Genomic DNA, 18,372 nt, shown 5'->3' with positions numbered 1-18,372 from the left:
GGGAAACTTCTGCAACATTCATCTCCTCTTTTCATCTCTTGCAGTTCTCACTGCCTACAGTTGCCAATTTAAGATTTCTATCTAGGCGCGATACAGCGCTGCCAAGTGGAGATGCGTCCAGTACATATTAAATGTCAGTCAGCTAGTGGAGGGGATAGAAACTTTGTCCGTGGGTGTGTCTACTCACTGAGTGGAAGCACCAGGTGTAAATAAAAAAGCCTTGAGAAGAACACAATTTCTTGATCTCTTTGTTTATCTTCACCTAATCATGTTACACCATCATTAGCGGATTTTTCTCTGACTGTCCAGTAACAAGCAAATGTTGGGTGCGAATACGTACGAACTGGAATTGTGATATTCATATTCTCAAACGTTTTGACAAAAATCTGTACGTTGATAATAAATGTTGTTATTCATGTCGCCTTCTATCTCCCGCATTGCAGTCGATATTTAATTCCAGTTAGTTATCTGCAACTAAAACAACAATTGAGCTTTATATGGAACGAAAATTTTCAAGCCTCAAATGAAACTACTGGAAGTTGATTTATTTTCCACTTCGGTAATATTTTTTATCTAACATTATTTGTTATTTCAACAATCAACACGGCCGTGAAAATTATATTTATTGTTTGTTTTCTGGGCTATTGCAACTCTTTGAGAAAAAGTGGCAGCTGTTGCTTGAAGAAACTTCTTACTCATGATGGATTTTGTAAATGTAGTGAGTGTGAGTTTATTTATAACTGTGTGTGTGTGTGTGTGTGTGTGTGTGTGTGTGTGTGTGTGTGTGAGAGAGAGAGAGAGAGAGAGAGAGAGAGAGAGAGAGAGAGAGAAAGAAAGAGAGAGAAATAGTTTTGTTATATGTTGTTTCATTTTTTTTCTTCGGATGTTTACAGAGCAGTTCCATTACAGAGAGCTGTTTACTCAGTTGGTTTTTCTTTTACTTCTACTGTGGTTTTTTTCTATGTGGCAGTTTTCTTCAATCATTAGTTTCTGTAAGAACCCATTACCTTCTAAGAAAATTTGTATCATTGTTAATTGCTGTTGGCCTGTGGTCCTTGCCGGCCGGAGTGGCCGAGCGGTTCTGGGCGCTACAGTCTGGAACCGCGCGACCGCCACGGTCGCAGATTCCAATCCTGCCTCGGGCATGGACGTGTGTGATGTCCTTAGGTTAGTTGGGTTTAAGTAGTTCTAAGTTCTAGCGGACTGATGACCTCAGAAGTTAAGTCCTATAGTGCTCAGAGCCATCAGAGCCTGTGGTCCTTATGAAAGACGGTCTACAGGTGTAGTGTGACAGGTGACTTTTTGAATATGGCGACCGCAATTCCGACTTACATGTATTCCCGTCTAACACGTAATTATTGTTAGTCAGTAAAAGAAATAGAAAACCGCCAAAGATCATTTAACATCACAGGTATGGTTAAAGAAAACAAGAAAATGTTCAGAACATATTTATCGTTAAACCAACCACGGAAACATGTAGTGAACTTTCATGAAGAAACATCATCTCAAGAAAAAATATACAGAAAAATTAGCTACTCATAGTAGATAAACATTTTTAATAAGTCTTCTGTTTCAAACCGCTCGCTGTATAATTACTTTGAAGTCCAAATCTAAAAACGAGAGAGAAAGCTCATTTGTTAAAACATTAAATGCTTGCGTAGCCAGTAGAAAGGGAGTTCGGGTCTCTGTCCAGACCTCGTTATTCAAGATTTCTATGTTTTCCCTATGCAACTGGAGCCAACGGCTGCACCCTTGCTTCTCCAAACGTGTATTGCAAGCTAATAGACCTTCTAGGCTGCTAGTGAGAACTAAAGTGTTACAGTATAACTAAAGTGTTAATATTATCTTCAGGCCTACCTACCATCAAAACTGTATTCTTTACGCAGATGTCAAAGCAAACTCTTTTTTTTCCCATCGTCAGGCAGTCCGCAGCTCGTGGTCTAGTGGCTAGCATTGCTGCCTGTCGATCACGGGATACCGGGTTCGATTCCCGGCAGTGTTGGGGATTTTCTCTGCCCGGAGACTGGTTGTTTGTGTTGTCCTCCTCATTTCATCATCATTATCATCATTAATGGGAGTGCTTGGACTGGAATGTGAAAAAATTGGACTGTGTGAAAATCGGGACTTTGTACGGGCGCTGATGACCGCGCAGTTGAGCGTCCCCGAAACCAAACATCATCATCATCATCATCGTCAGACAGCTGACTGCTTGGTGCGATCCGACATGAAATCTTCTCCTGCGCCAATCGCTTCATCTCAGAGTAGCACCTACAACAAAAGTCCTCGGGTATCTGTTGATATTTCCCTGTCTCTGTCTTCCCCTAGAGTTTTTACCTTATACAGCTCCCTCTAGTACCATGGAAGTTATTGCCTGACATGGCTTTCATCTTATCCCTTCTTCTTGTCTGTGTTTTCCATATGTTCTTTTCTTCGCCGATTCTACGGAGAACCTCATTTCTTACCTTATCAGTCCACCAAATATTATACATTCTTGTATACCGCCGCATCTCAAAGGCTTCGATTCGCTTCTGTCCCGGTTTCCCCACATTCCATAACTTACTGCCATTCAATGCTGTGTTCTAAACGTACGTCCTCATAAATTTACTCCTCAAATTAAGGCCTGTGTTTGATACTAGTACACTTATCTTGGCCAGGAAAGCCCTTTTTGCAAGTGTTAGTCTGCTTTTTATGTCCTCCTTGCTCCGTCCGTCATGGGTCATTTTGCTGTCTAGGTAGCAGAAATTCTTAACTTCATCTACTTCCTGATTACTAATCCAGATATTAGGATTCCCTCTGTTCTCATTTCTGCTACTTCTTGTTACTTTCGTCTTCCACTGATTTACTTTCAATCCATATTCTGTACTCATTAGACTGTTCATTCAGTTCAGCAGGTCATGTAATTCATCTTCACTTTCACTGAGGATAGCAATGTCATCGACGAATCTGATATAATTGGTATCCTTTTACTCTGTATTACAATCCTAAAACTGAACTCGTTTTTTTTTCATTTCCGTCATTGCTTCTTCACTCTAGAGGCGAAAACGTTTATCCCTATCTTACACGGTTTTCAATCCGAGTGATTCTTTCTTGATGTACGTCTCGGGTTACATTTAAACTACACGTTGTCTTTCCAGGCCGAAAGCTGCCTGGAAATTTCGTGTACATGCTGACTCACCGTGCTGATACATAGCCTGTCGTCAGTATGTGGCACACATGCCTGTGACAAGCGTGTAACGGCTAAAGCGAGTAGTGAAAGCATCCGTGTACGCGCGTCAACTCCCATTCAGTCGGAGTGCGCTGCATGTTTCTGCTAAGAACGACCTTTTTTTTTTTTTTTTTTGCGACCCACTGAGATTCAGTGTTTCTTCGAGCTATCTTGGGCCCTACGCGCGCTATAATTGGGAACATTGAAGGCAAAAGTAAGCAATATTGTTAGGTTCACATCCGATCCAAAATAATTCTGGAAGACTAGCAGTGACGTTTTGCAGTACTAACGAGGTGAGTTTTAGCCTCGACATGGGACGCACCCAATGTTCCCGATCCGTCTTGAGCTACTTGCATCGAAATTCTGAAGCAAATGCTTTGTAAACCGCAATGTTTGCCTTTGATGGCCAATCAATAGAATAGTTCGCGGTGATACGCCTATGAAATTAGCGACATTCTTCATTTGATGGTCCCCGACACCCTCTTTGGCTATTGAAACCACTCTGACCTTGCGCCCCGTGTCACAGATATGAGAAACTCTGAGCACAAGTCTACACTTCCCAAACTCTGCAACACGGTTCACCTCATTCCACGCCTTTTACCGTCGCTTAACTGGCATACTCCAAACAAGTGTCAGTGAACATCTCGACCGGGTCATATACACTACTGGATAGTCCAAACAAGTGTCAGTGAACATCTCGACCGGGTCATATACACTACTGGCCATTAAAATTGCTACACCAAGAAGAAATGCAGATGATAAACGGGTATTTATTGGACAAATATATTATACGAGAACTGACATGTGATTACATTTTCACGCAATTTGGGTGCATAGATCCTGAGAAATCAGTACCCAGAATAACATCCTCTGGCCGTAATAACGGCCTTGATACGCCTGGGCATTGATTCAAACAGAGCTTGGATGGCATGTACAGGTACAGCTGCCCATGCAGCGTCAACACGATAACACAGTTCATCAAGAGTAGTGACTGGCGCGTACTGTGACGAGCCAGTTGCTCGGCCACCGTTGATCAGACGTTTCCAATTGGTGAGAGATCTGGAGAATGTGCTGGCCAGAGCAGCAGTCGAACATTTACTGTATTCAGAAAGGCCTGTACAGGACCTGCAACATGCGGTCGAGCATTATCCTGCTGAAATGTAGGGTTTTGCAGGGATCGAATGAAGGATAGAGCCACGGGTCGTAACACATTTGAAGTGTAACGTCCACTGTTCAAAGTGCCGTCAATGCGAACAAGAGGTGACGTGTAACCAGTGGCACCCCATACCATCACGCCGGGTGGTACACCAGTATGGCCATGACGAATAACCGCTTCCAATGTGCATTCACCGCGATGTCGCCACACACGGATGCGACCATCACGATGCTGTAAAAGGAACCTGGATTCATCCGAAAAAATGATGTTTTGCCATTCGTGCACCCAGCTTCGTCGTTGAGTACACCATCGCAGGCACCCCTGTCTGTGATGCAGCGTCGAAGGTTACCGCAGCCACGGTCTCCGAGCTGATAGTCCATGGTGTTGCAAACATCGTCGAAATGTTCGTGCAGGTGGTTGTTGTCTTGCAAACGTCCCCATCTGTTGACTCAGGGATCGAGACGTGGCTGCACGATCCGTCACAGCCATGCGGATAAGATGCCTCTCATCCCGACTGCTAGTGATACGAGGCCGTTGGGATCCAGCATGGCGTTCCGTATTACCCTCCTGAACCCACCGATTTCATATTCTGCTAACAGTCATTGGATCTCGACCAACGCGAGCAGCAATGTCGCGATACGATAAACCGCAATCGCAATAGGCTACAATCCGACCTTTATCAAAGTTGTAGCTGTCGCCACCGGCGCCAACCTTGTGTGAATGCTCTGAAAAGCTAATCATTTGCATATCACAGCGTCTTCTTCCTGTCGGTTAGATTTCGCGTCTGTAGCATGTCATCTTCATGGTGTAGCAATTGTAATGGCCAGTAGCGAAGTATAAACATTTAAGGGTAATAATTAGGGGCAATATGAAATTGGACAATCTTGTAAAATCTGCACTCGGCTAGGCAAATGGAAGACAGATCTGTTTGAAAGATTCCCAAAAAAGTGAGCCCCTACAGAAAATCTCATGAAACACATTAATGCGACCAATATCAGAGTATTGCTTTAGCGTTGGAAATAATTATTAAGAAAATGTGACAGTTAATGCACCGCTAGAATCGTAACAGGACAGTATGGCCGATAAGAAAGTACAGCAAAAATCCTCGATGAACTTAAATGTCAATCTTTTAAAAAATGACGACGTTTCTCTGGCGAAATCTTGAATAACGACAGTGCTGCTGTCACCATCCCAAATTTAACCTTTGGTCAACAGGACTAACAAGGGAAACTCCCCATTGCACCCTCCTCAGATTTAGTGGTGAGACGGCCCCAGTGGACAGCCCGTCAGAAACTGAACACTGATCAAACACGAAAACGGGAAGAAGGTGTACTGAACTGTGAAAAAAAGAAAAAAAAATAGGAACAGTGAACGGCCAAAAAAGTGCAATACAGAGAAGTCTGAAAAAACAACGGTGTCGTGGTCAAGTGGTCACGGTATTGGACAACCAAGCGAGCGATCCGTGCTCGAACCTCCCTCGTGCCAACTTTTTTTTCCACTGTTCGCTGTCTTCAAATTTGTGTCTGTGTCGTGGCGTAACGTCCGTTTGAAGCAGCGAGGAGTAAGGTAGGGACCCATAATGACAATTGATTCTTCACAACTATTCTATTACCAGGCGAAACGTAGTGGCTTTCGCATGGGAACCGCAAACGTTTGATGTCAAAGCGACAAGTGAACCGAATACTCCACCGGAAAACACATCTGGTGTGTCATATACTCCATTAGTGACAGTACGTGCGTCATATGATAGGAATCTCTTATCGACGCACGTAATTTGTATGGCTCGTAAGCGGGTGAGATATGCATCCTCGCCGGATTTAGGTGTTCGTATGAATTTGAATATGATCACTGCCAAGGAAATGATGAAAACATAATAGTTTATCACATAAGCTGCTACAAATGAACGCAACAGTTTCACAATCACACAGTTTCTCTGTAATCTGTCAAAACATACGTTTTTAACGTTCTTAAAATTGCGTCCCGTTTTGAAGTTTTGACTCTTGAGTTCTTTTGTCACGACATAGCTCACACGCGTTTGTTTTCCTTTCCGTGAGACGTCTATGTGGTATCTCTGCTGCTCTCACTATTCATCACATTTACTTGCGGCGGTAACATATTCTTACCACATGACTCATGTTTTATAACAAATGTACACACATCACCCAGGTTCCCAGGACTCCTGAAGATAGACGTTGACTGTGGATGTTGTATCACAGACACAGACCCTTTCACTGTTCAGAGATGTCACTAAACACCCCCCCCCCCCCCCCCAAAGATGTAAACAAGCGTGTATTAGCAGCGCCTATTCGACGGAGGGAGCGAGGGAGTTCGACAGCCCGTCAGTTCCAGTCATTCCACCAGGAAAGGGGTACACGGCTCATGTTGTCTTTAGTTCAACCGTGCCTAGATGCTCAATACGCGGTTCGATCGCGTCCGCATTGTTACTTTGTGCCAGGAAGGGCTCTAAACAAGGGAAGTGTCCAGGCGTCTCCGAGTGAACCAAAGCGATGTTGTTCGGACATGAAGGAGATACAGAGAGAAAGGAACTGTCGATGACATGCCTCACTCTGCCAGCCCGAAGACTACTACTGCAGTGGATGACCGCTACCTAAGGATTATGGCTCGGAGGGACACTGACAGCAACGCCATCATGCTGAATAATGCTTTTCGTGCAGCCACAGGACGTGTTACGACTCAATCTGCGCATAGTAGGCTGCATAATGCGCAGCTTCACTCCCAACGTCCATGGTATAGTCCATCTTCTGCAACCACAACTCCATGCAGCGCGGTACAGACGCGCCCATCAACATGCCGAATGGACCGCTGAGGATTGGCGTCACTTTCTCTTCACCGATGAGTGTCGCATACTCCTTCAACCAGAAAATCGTCGGAGACGTGTTAGGACGCAACCCGGTCAGGCTGAATACCTTGGACACACTGTCCAGCGAGTGCAGCATGGTGAAGGTTCCCTGCTGTTTTTGGGTGGCATTATGTGGGGTCGACGTACGCCGCTGGTGGTCGTGGAATGCGCCGTAACTGCTGTACGATATGTGAATCCCATCCTCCTACCGATAGTACAACCATATGGGCAGCATATTGGTGAGGCATTCGTCTTCATGCACAACAATTCGCGCCCCCATCATGCACATCTTGTGAATGACTTCCTTCAGGATAACGACATCGCTTGACTAGAGTGGCCAGCATATTCCCAGACATGAAACCTATCGATTGTGACTGATTGTGATTGAAAAGGGCTGTTTATGGACGACGTGAGCCCACCAACCACACCGAGGGATCTACGCCGAATCGCCGTTTAGGAGCGGGAAATCTGGACCAACAGTGCCTTGATGAACTTGTGGATAGTATGCCACGACGAATACAGGCATGCATCAATGCAAGAGGACGTGCTACTGGGTATTAAGAGGTACCGGTGTATACAGCAATGTGGACCACCACTTCTGAAGGTCTCGCTGTATGATGATACAAAATGCAATGTGTGGTTTTCATGAGCAATAAATAGGGCGGAAATGATGTTATGTTGACATCTGTTCCAATTTTCTATAAATGTTCCGGAACGCTCGGAAACGAGCCGATACAAACCTTTTTTTGATGTGTGTATTTTTTTTTCTTTTTTTTTTTTTTTTTTTTTTTTTTTTTTTTTTTTTTTTTTTTTTTGTTATCAGTCTACTGACTGGTTTGATGCGGCACGCCACGAATTCCTTTCCTGTGCTAACCTCTTCATCTCAGAGTAGCACTTGCAACCTACGACCTCAGTTATTTGCTTGACGTATTCCAATCTCTGTCTTCCTCTACAGTTTTTGCCCTCTACAGCTCCCTCTAGTACCATGGAAGTCATTCCCTCATGTCTTAGCAGATGTCCTATCATCCTGTCCCTTCTCCTTACCAGTGTTTTCCACATATTCCTTTCCTCTCCGATTCTGCGTAGAACCTCCTCATTCCTTACCTTATCAGTCCACCTAATTGTCAACATTCGTCTATAGCACCACATCTGAAATGCTTCGATTCTCTTCTGTTCCGGTTTTCCCACAGTCCATGTTTCACTACCATACAATGCTGTACTCCAGACGTACATCCTCAGAAATTTCTTCCTCAAATTAAGGCTGGTATTTGATATTAGTAGACTTCTATTGGCCAGAAATGCCTTTTTTGCCATAGCAAGTCTGCTTTTGATGTCCTCCTTGCTTCGTCCGTCATTGGTTATTTTACTGCCTAGGTAGCAGAATTCCTTAACTTCATTGACTTCGTGACCATCAATCCTGATGTTAAGTTTTTCGCTGTTCTCATTTCTACTACTTCTCATTACCTTCGTCTTTATCCGATTTACTCTCAAACCATACTGTGTACTCATTAGACTGTTCATTCCGTTCAGCAGATCATTTAATTCTTCTTCACTTTCACTCAGGATAGCAATGTCATCAACGAATCGTATCATTGATATCCTTTCACCTTGTATTTTAATTCCACTCCTGAACCTTTCTTTTAGTTCCATAATTGCTTCCTCGATGTACAGATTGAAGAGTAGGGGCGAAAGGCTACAGCCTTGTCTTACACCATTCTTAATACAAGCACTTCGTTCTTGATCGTCCACTCTTATTATTCCCTCTTGGTTGTTGTACATATTGTATATGACCCGTCTCTCCCTATAGCTTACCTCTACTTTTTTTCAGAATCTCGAACAGCTTGCACCATTTTATATTGTCGAACGCTTTTTCCAGGTCGACAAATCCTATGAAAGTGTCTTGATTTTTCTTTAGCCTTGCTTCCATTATTAGCTGTAACGTCAGAATTGCCTCTCTCGTCCCTTTACTTTTCCTAAAGCCAAACTGATCGTCACCTAGTGTATTCTCAATTTTCTTTTCCATTCTTTTGTATATTATTCTTCTAAGCAGCTCCGACGCATGAGCTGTTAAGCTGATTGTGCGATAATTCTCGCACTTGTCAGCTCTTGCCGTCTTCGGAATTGTGTGGATGATGCTTTTCCGAAAGTCAGACGGTATATCACCAGACTCATATATTCTACACACCAACGTGAATAGTCGTTTTGTTGCCACTTCCCCCAATGATTTTAGAAATTCTAATGGAATGTTATCTATCCCTTCTGCCTTATTTGACCGTATGTCCTCCAAAGCTCTTTTAAATTCCGATTCTAATACTGGATCCCCTATCTCTTCTAAATCGACTCCTGTTTCTTCTTCTATCACATCAGACAATTCTTCACCCTATAGAGGCTTTCAATGTATTCTTTCAACCTATCTGCTCTCTCCTCTGCATTTAACAGTGGAATTCCCTTTGCACTCTTAATGTTACCACCGTTGCTTTTAATGTCACCAAAGGTTGTTTTGACTTTCCTGTATGCTGAGTGTGTCCTTCCGACAATCATATCTTTTTCGATGTCTTCACATTTTTCCTGCAGCCATTTCGTCTTAGCTTCCCTGCACTTCCTATTTATTTCATTCCTCAGCGACTTGTATTTCTGTATTCCTGATTTTCCCGGAACGTGTTTGTACTTCCTCCTTTCATCAATCAACTGAAGTATTTCTTCTGTTACCCATGGTTTCTTCGCAGCTACCTTCTTTATACCTATGTTTTCCTTCCCAACTTCTGTGATGGCCCTTTTTAGAGATGTCCATTCCTCTTCAACTGTACTGCCTACTGCGCTATTCCTTATTGCTGTATCTATAGCGTTAGAGAACTTCAAACGTATCTCGTCATTCCTTAGTATTTCCGTATCCCACTTCTTTGCGTATTGATTCTTCCTGACTAATGTCTTGAACTTCAGCCTGTTCTTCATCACTACTATATTGTGATCTGAGTCTATATCTGCTCCTGGGTACGCCATACAATCCAGTATCTGATTTCGGAATCTCTGTCTGACCATGATGTAATCTAATTGAAATCTTCCCGTATCTCCCGGTCTTTTCCAAGTATACCTCCTCCTCTTGTGATTCTTGAACAGGGTATTCGCTATTACTAGCTGAAACTTGTTACAGAACTCAACTAGTCTTTCTCCTCTTTCATTCCTTGTCCCAAGCCCGTATTCTCCTGTAACCTTTTCTTCTACTCCTTCCCCTACAACTGCATTCCAGTCGCCCATGTCTATTAGATTTTCGTCACCCTTTACATACTGCATTACCCTTTCAATATCCTCATACACTTTCTCTATCTGTTCATCTTCAGCTTGCGACGTCGGCATGTATACCTGAACTATCGTTGTCGGTGTTGGTCTGCTGCCGATTCTGATTAGAACAACCCCGTCACTGAACTGTTCACAGTAACACACCCTCTGCCCTACCTTCCTATTCATAACGAATCCTACACCTGTTATACCATTTTCTGCTGCTGTTGATATTACCCGATACTCATCTGACCAGAAATCCTTGTCTTCCTTCCACTTCACTTCACTGACCCCTACTATATCTAGATTGAGCCTTTGCATTTCCCTTTTCAGATTTTCTAGTTTCCCTACCACGTTCAAGATTCTGACATTCCACGCCCCGACTCGTAGAACGTTATCCTTTCGTAGATTATTCAATCTTTTTCTCATGGTAACCTCCCCCTTGTCAGTCCCCTCCCGGAGATCCGAATGGGGGACTATTCCGGAATCTTTTGCCAATGGAGAGATCATCATGACACTTCTTCAAATACAGGCCACATGTCCTGTGGATACACGTTACGTGTCTTTAATGCAGTGGTTTCCATTGCCTTCTGCATCCTCGTGTCGTTGATCATTGCTGATTCTTCCGCCTTTAGGGTCAATTTCCCACCCCTAGGACAAGAGAGTGCCCTGAACCTCTATCCGCTCCTCCGCCCTCTTTGACAAGGCCGTTGGCAGAATGTGGCTGACTTCTTATGCCGAAAGTCTTCGGCCAGCAATGCTGATTACTTATCAAAATTTAGGCAGTGGCGAGGATCGAACCCGGGACCGAAGTCGTTTTTGATTATGACTCAAAGACGCTACCCCCTAGACCACGGGTGTGTATATTGTATGGTAACTGCCAAGACTACAGAAAGAGAACAAGAGTTTCAGGGTCTGGACGGACAGTTCATAATGTCGTGAAGACAGAAGAAAAAGAAAAAAATGGCCAGAGAGAGATTTGAACTCTGCTCGTCCAGTTGCAGTCCACCAGCGTGATCATTTAACCACAACGTCGCGGCTGTTCAGTGTCTTCCTATATGGCACTTCCTGTCCTTGATCCGTCCACCGTTTTTATTTTGCTTTTTTTCACAGTTCAGTCACACCTTCTTCCTGTTTCCATGCTTGATCTGTGTTCAGTTTCTGACGGGCTTTCCACTGGGCCATCTTACCACTAAATCTGAGGAGTGTGCGATGGGGAGTTTCACTTATAAGATAAGAGGTCTTCGCGGTCGGTTGCAGGCATACTATAGTCTTTCCTTCACTTAATAGGCTATCGGAAACACGAGTGAAAATCACTAAAACAGCTGCGAGCGGGGTAAATGTGTTGTGTTTGTAATGTAGAGACACTGCTGATTAATGATTTGTTTGGTGAAATTACAACAGCATAGAGATAGTTTTGTAATTGTTTGTAAAAGGGTTAGCTAGGAGCTTGAAACCTGGTAGTCAAGGGAAGGTAGGATTCGGTTACGAATATGGACGGGGCCGTAATCAGTTACTATTGGTTGCCGTTTACACTTACACACAATTTATTTTAAACCAGTAATTCGAGACTCAACAATAAATAAAAATACCACACGTTATTAATGAAGGAATAAGCAACTGTGTAAATAATAGTGTTTTCAGTGAGTTACAATTTAGCAAATCACCATTAAATAGAGATACAGCAGATACAGCAGATACAGCAGATAATGTTTTAAAAGCAAGCCACTGTGATCTGGGCAGAAGGCCTTACATACCAGGAATGGCAATAAATTAAGAATTGTTTACAAATTACAGGTATTAAAATATTAAAGGTAAGTCGCCACAAACGCACCAGAAAGCATCAGACGCCAGGAACGGCAGTAAATAAGCTTACCGCTGAACAACAAATACCAAATGACCACAATTACGGCCGAAGGCCTTACACGCCAGGAACGGCAATAACATAAAAATTTTAGAAACCTGCTGTAAAACAGCAAATACAGTAGCAAAGTTTAATTTAAAAAAAAAAAACAAGCAACTGATCACCAAACGGGTCAAATAAGATGGTGGTAAACTTTGTAACACAACCCTTAACATCCACTGAACACTACACTGCTAGATTTATTCCATGAGGCGACTAGAGCTATTAACTAGACATATATAACCTTTAATGTAGGCATTACAAGGTACTGTAATAAATAGTACAACAATATAACACAAGGACCAGTACATAAGTTCCTTAAACGGTACTGAGGCAGATTATACCCGCAGAAGGCGTGGGCTGAAGGGGCGTTGCACTAAACTACTGGCCATCAGACCTCGTTTTAGAACATACGTCTTAAAAGAACCAAGGGGCCAGAGACAGTGCTCCAGGAATCGACCTCTGAGAAGGTCTGGCACCAAACACTTTCGCGAGCGATGAGACAGGCAGCCAGGAGTTGCAGTCACTTCACAAGATGGTAACTCAGACTAGTGGCAGTCTAATGAATGACTAATGATAATCTTGCTGAAGCTACCTGACGTCCGATAAACCAAATGCAACGATGGAACAATATGCCAAAGACGGAAGCGGCGGTCTGCACTATGTCCCCATAATACTGTGTTTAGAGTGCCCGGAAAGAGAAAGGTATCACTACCACCAGAGTAGAAGAATCACCAACCGCCCTACAATCAAGAAAGCTGTCAAAACTAGACGCCTTACTGGACAGCAGCGGCAAGGCGAGGACACGTACACTGCTGTTAAATACACTAACCCCCAGGGCTGGTAACTGGGGCGTTAGCGGCCACTAGGAAAGAAAAATTACTGCTGGTTGAACTTAACAAATTGTAACAACTTGAACGCAGTAAACTGTAATAAGAAGTCGAGTAAAGCTAATCAGATCCGCCTTCCCCAAGCACTCGACTCGCTGATCTTCGTCTGAACGACACTGCGAGCAGCAACACGAACCTAAGTCACTGGAGAATCGCGAGGTCTCGCAATGGAGGAGGTTTCTCTACTTCAAGTGCACTCATCTTAAAGCTTGCTGCATCCGGTTTACGACGAGATCGTGCACCCTCGTGACCACAGCCCTTCCATCCGGCAGTCCATGCGTGCCGCCAGCGGTCCCGGCGTGTTCTGGCACTGCGCGGACCTGGCTCCTCCTGAGTCCCCAATCGAACTGGCTCTCTCTCACACGACGCGGAAAAACAACGACGTCGCCCAAAAGATAGGGCAACAATTACAACATATCGATAACCGCCGCTGGTGCCACTAGCGGACAGACAACGCCTGCGAAACCGAGTGGCGCCAGTCAGCACGAGAAGAAGACAAAGAACTGTAACCATGCCAACTAAACGATACCGTCCGGCCATCAACAGAGGGCGGAAACCAACAAACAGCACCAATGCGAGCCGCAGCATGGCTCATAACTTGCTAAATAAGTGCAATCATGTTCTCAGTTTAACGACACCCCATTTCTTTAAAAGTAGCTTCAAGCAAGTAATGACAGTGGCTGCATTAGACATCAAATTTTTTCGAAAATAGAAGAAAGTTCAGCGTAAATCTTCGTCCATACAAGCACTAAGTGACTATCCACACATTACTAATACAGAATATATAAATGTATAAAAATATGGAAAAATTTTACACTTCAGAGAGAATGTACAACTTATTAGTATGAAACATATCAGGACTAAAACAAATTGAAGTTCTAAATATATGCATTTTTCTTCTATTTGTTACATTTATTCATTTTATGTTTAACACACTGAAAAGCATTTCAAGCATGTTTTGTTCATCTTTAGGCGTTTATGCATACAAATGTCACTTACTCTAAGGTAACAGCCGGCCGCTGTGACCGAGCGGTTCTAGGCGCTTCAGTCCAGAACCGCGCTGCTGCTACAGGCGCAGGTTCGAATACTGCCTCGGGCATGGATTTGCGTGATGTCCTTAGGTTAGTTAGGTTTAAGTAGTTCTAAGTTCTAGGGAACTGATGACCTCAGATGTTAAGTCCCACAGTGCTTCGAGCCATTTGAACCATTTTTTTTAGGTGACAAAAGTCGTGCGATACCTCCTAATATTGTGTCAGACCTCCTTATGCGTGGTGTAGTACAGCAACTCGACGTGGCAGGGACTGAACAAGTCGTTGGAAATTCCCTGCAGAAATACTGAGCCACGCTGCCTCTATAACTGTCCATAATTACGAAAATGCAGTCGGTGCACGAGTTGTTCACAAACTGACCCCTCGATTATGTCCCGTAAACATTTGGTGCGTACTTATCGATCTGGGTGGCCAGTTAAATCGCTCGAATTGTCCAGGATGTTCTTCAAACAAGTCGCAAACAACTGTGGCCAGTTCTGGCGAGATCGTGTACCAGCACTCTCACCTGAAGATGGCGGCCATTTGGACCGCGGAAATATTGTGTCAAGATGACGTTATGATCCGGTTGCACACCCGAGAAGAATATCTTCAATTATTACGCCGGGAAAGTCTTCGTAATCACATCAGTCTCGTGTGATTGTACCTCGTTCGTTGCAGTCGGAAATCCTTCGATTACTGCGCGCTGGTCATTGGGGTGTAGTGCGGACAAAGCATTAGAGCGTCGTCACTGCACGTGGGTCGGTATTGATAAACAAATTGAGAATTTGCTTGCTAATTGTCGCTCTTGCGTGGAGCATCAATCTGCTCCCCGCCAGCGCATCTTTGTGTGGCCGATTCCTACTGCGCCTTGGCAGTGCGTTCATATTAATTTTGTGGGTCCTTTCTGGGACACCCGCTGGTTGATAGTTATTGATGCATGCTTGTTGTCCCTATGACTTCCACAACATCTGCCAGCACTATTCGGGCTTGGACGTCTATTTTTTGCATTGAGAGCCTTCCTGAAGTTGTCTCCGACAATGCCCCCCCCCCCCCCCCCCCCTATTTGGGTCCTCAGAGTTTGAAGCGTTCTGTGCTGCTAATAGCATTCTCCGTCTGACCTCACCTTCCACTCCCAGTCGAACGGTGAGGCTGAACGCTTTGTGCATACATTTTAGTCGCAGATGAGCAAGTTGCACACCACGCACTCTCGCGAGCGCGCGTTATGGACTTTCCTTGCTTCCTATCGCTCTCAGACGCGGCACCCGTTCCCCAGCGGAATTGCTACATGGCAACGGTCGTTCCTGCAGCTATTGCATCCGCCGCTGTGCGCTCCCATTGCTTCGCCTCGTTATGGCTTGGCGCTGCAGGATTTGGTGTTCTATCGTGTATTCTCTGGCAAGCAGGGCTGGGAGCAGGGGCGCATTCTTCGCCAGCTTGGCTGCGCTTTATTTTTAATTTCTAGTCCCTCTGGCGCTGTCAAGCGACACCAGAACCAGATCCGTTTGTGCCGCCCTCGGTTTTCTGCCTCTGGTTCTTTTCCGGCAGAATTGGACGCATCGCGGCTTCCACCGCCTCAGCCCACGACTGCACCAGCGGCGCCTCGGTCGCTCGCGCCTCCGGCATGGGGCGCCCCTGAATGCACCGTCGGTTCGGTCAGCTGCGCCTGCAGGCGCATCTCGCCGCCGCCACGGCCCCATCTCTGGCCGCCGCCGCCGCCGTCGCCGTCGCCGTAGCTGCCGCCGCCGCCGCCGCCTCCGCCGTGTTCCTCCGTGGTGCCTGAACCGATGGACGCTGAGGCTGCCGTCACGCCGCCCGCCGCTGTCGCCCATGGAGCTTGTTGCTCTGCCATCTCATCCCAGCATACCCAGTGGCGCTGCACGTCCTGGGCAGGTTTTCAACGGGGCGTTTTCCTCCCCCCTTGCGAACAATTCGAGGATGTGGGAGGGCGTGCTGGCAGTTCCGCTGTCCGCCCCCTCAGTTCACCACCCCTGGGTCCCTCCACTCGCCGTTGGAAGCCCTACGCAACGACGGTGCACCGTTTCAGGGGGCAGGGATGTGGTATCGATAGTTCTGATGCCACAGCGTAGGTAGGCACTACGAGAGCGGAAGATCTTCGTCGACCACAGTGCCCTCTAGCCGATGCTGTGCAGCTCTATGAGCGCTGCTCCACATTCGCCCAGTCCATGAAGAGCAGACGGCCGAGAACCATCACTTTGGCTTAGCTTGCTGTTGAGACTCTCTTATCTGGACTTTGGCCTCGCACCTACGAGCTCACCTGTACCAAGTTATGTATCCAAGTGTATAATTCGGGCTGGACTATAGTAAAACCACTTATACTTTCTTTACAGTACCGAAAGCTTTACCTCACCTGTTCCTACATTCGGCCTATGTTGCAGCTTTCAGGAGCAGACCAACGTGCCGCCTTCCAGGCGGGATACGAAAGAAGGCTACTGAAGAATTTTGAGTGTTACTAAAAAAGCTGGTATTATTTGGTCGATAAAAGGATGGAAATAAACAACGTGGAAGTGCAGCTTCTCGGCGAGGGCTACAATTATCACATGGTAGCGAAATTAGTTCACTGTGCTAATGCATTAATGCAGAATCGATTTACGCTGGAAAACTATTATTTCCCATCTTTGCCAGCAGGTAAATCTGTACAGCATCTTTTCGATGGCTCCGGTGCTCAAACTGACAAAATTGTGTAAGCGGCAGTTAATAACAAAATCACCACCTCGCCTTTATTACTTTTTTGACCTTTTCTGTCCATGTACCGTTCCTAATCTATTACATATGGAAACATACCTATACTTGAAACTTCCTGGCAGATTAAAACTGTGTGCCGGGCTGAGACTCGAACTCGGGACCTTTGCCTTTCGTGGGCAAGTGCTCTATCAACTGAGCTACCCAAGCACGAGTCACGCCCCGTCCTCACAGCTTTACTTTCGCCAGTACCTCGTCTCCTGCTTTCCAAACTTTACAGAAGCTCTCCTGCGAACCTTGCAGAACTAACACTCCTGAAAGAAAGGATATTGCGGAGACATGGCTTTGCCACAGCCTGGGGGATGTTTCCAGAATGAGATTTTCACTCTGCAGCGGAGTGTGCGCTGATATGAAACTTCCTGGCAGATTAAAACTGTGTGCCGGACCGAGACTCGAACTCGGGACCTTTGCCTTTCGAGGGCAAGTGCTCTACCAACTGAGCTACCCAAGCTCGACTCACCCCCCGTCCTCACAGCTTTACTTCCGCCAGTACTCTATACTTCTTTCATTCACAGCGCCAGCTTTGAACCTGGTGGCCAAAATTTGGACTAATTTGCTTACAACGTAAACTGGTTCCGCATTAACGCATTAAAATATCTACCACGTTTCACTGCCTTACGAGAATTACAGCCCACATTGAACCTCTCTGAGTTGCTTCACTTCAGTTGTAATCATCCGCCCGCATCTCGTGGTCGTGCGGTAGCGTTCTCGCTTCCCACGCCCGGGTTCCCGGGTTCGATTCCCGGCGGGGTCAGGGATTTTCTCTGCCTCGTGATGGCTGGGTGTTGTGTGCTGTCCTTAGGTTAGTTAGGTTTAAGTAGTTCTAAGTTCTAGGGGACTGATGATCTAAGATGTTAAGTCCCATAGTGTTCAGAGCCATTTGAACCATTGTAATCATCCGGTACAAAGCGAAAATAAAATTCCCACATATAAAATAATAACAGCATCCTTCCGAACACTAAATAATATATGCAGAAGCAATGTTCACATTAATTAAAGTATTTCAGAATTAAAGTTGCATTCCTTCGTTCTTTATAATTTCAGCGATTAAACTGTAGGTTGTCAATATAAGAGGACAAAGTGGTAGGGAGTAACCTAACTTTCTCAAGTGTGTTAAAAACGACCCCAAACGTAAGGTATGTAAAGTGCATTGGCTGAGACCGCTCACTAATATTTCATTCTGAAGTTTCTGACATCCCTGTCTTCGTGGAGATGACTAGGGAAACAGCCGTTGTTAAACCTCTCTCATATACTGGATGTTATATTTTTGGACCTGGGAATTGTATGGAATACC

At 45.1% G+C, this 18,372-nt stretch overlaps 1 non-coding gene across 1 annotated transcript; it reads right to left on the bottom strand.

Moving 5' to 3' along the window:
* Positions 1–17,454: 17,454 nt before the first annotated feature.
* On the bottom strand, positions 17,455–17,529 carry Trnas-cga (transfer RNA serine (anticodon CGA)). The gene has a single exon. It is a non-coding gene; the product is annotated as a tRNA-Ser (tRNA).
* Positions 17,530–18,372: the final 843 nt, after the last annotated feature.

Source organism: Schistocerca serialis, chromosome 4 (genome assembly GCF_023864345.2).
Source record: "Schistocerca serialis cubense isolate TAMUIC-IGC-003099 chromosome 4, iqSchSeri2.2, whole genome shotgun sequence".
In the NCBI taxonomy this organism is placed as follows: domain Eukaryota; kingdom Metazoa; phylum Arthropoda; class Insecta; order Orthoptera; family Acrididae; genus Schistocerca; species Schistocerca serialis.
The sequence above is the reverse complement of the archived record's forward strand: the minus strand, read 5'-3'. Positions and strand labels throughout refer to the sequence as shown.